The following is a 1,169-nucleotide window of genomic DNA, read 5'->3' as shown; positions in this document are numbered from 1 at the left end:
GAAAAAAAAAAAAAAAAAAAAAGTTAGCTTTTTTTCTTGCTTACTTCTTCTAGGAGCATCTACCTTCGTGAATTTTACGCCAAGATAATTTAAATACTAGTTGTTATTTATGAAATTTCTCTTTAGACTGATGTTAAATAGTCAAAATTCATGAGGAATCAAGTATACAAATGGAATACAGAATCTTTGTTAGAAATAAAGTAGATTTTGTTCCACCTGTCCAAGAAGGTTTAATATCTAAAAGTACTAGAAGAACAGCAGCACTATACCACTTCCTAAAGAATTAGATATTCTGGATGTTAAATCAACTTTTTTTTAAACCTGTAAGTAAAAATAAATTCAGCTATGCAGCTATAACTTCTCCTAGTACATTCATTCTATATACTCTATTTCCTTAACTTTAATTTGATAGATATGCAAGTTACCCTATAATTTCAGATGTCAAATTAGCTAGTTGTATGTATTCATACTGCAAAATTCCTAACTACATGTTCATGCTAACTAAACATCTAGTAATGCTCAAATTGTAAGATTTATTTTTTCATGAGTTTAGGAGTATTTTGTTTATAAATCAAGCCTTCCTTTAAAGAACATGAGCATATCAGAAATATAACTCCATTATGTGATAAAAGCATTGACTTTTGAAGCACAGAGGGTTTTAAATTGTAATAGTATTAATGTTATATTCTTTTTGTTAAACATGAATTATCTCCTTTAGGAAAATCCTTTTGACCAATAGTAATTTTCAACATAAAGAGGAAAAACTAAAAACAGAGGCATACTTACAGATCATTCAAAGAAACATCATGTTAGAAACAGAGCACACAAAAAGAAAATTAATAAATGGAAAAACTGGTGAAATGTGAATAAGTTCTGTACCTTAACAGTTAATAGCATTGCTCCAGGGTTAATTTCTTAGTTTTAATAAATGTTGTATAGTTACGGAAGCTGTTAACACAAGGAGAAGCTGAGTAAAGGGTATATAGGAACTCTCTTTACTATTTTTTTACAACTCTTCTACAAATCTAAAATTATCTCAAGATTAAAGAAAATTGTAAAAGCAAACAAAAACACCTAGTAACTTAAAAGTATGCCTTCAGCTGCCAAAATTTCTTGATACAATTCAAATTTTTAAAAACGTCATTAGAAATCAATAATATATTGTTTAC

This window comes from Lipotes vexillifer, unplaced genomic scaffold (genome assembly GCF_000442215.2).
Source record: "Lipotes vexillifer unplaced genomic scaffold, Lipotes_vexillifer_v1.1 scaffold1272, whole genome shotgun sequence".
Classification (NCBI taxonomy): Eukaryota; Metazoa; Chordata; class Mammalia; order Artiodactyla; family Lipotidae; genus Lipotes; species Lipotes vexillifer.
This window is presented reverse-complemented; position numbering follows the sequence as displayed.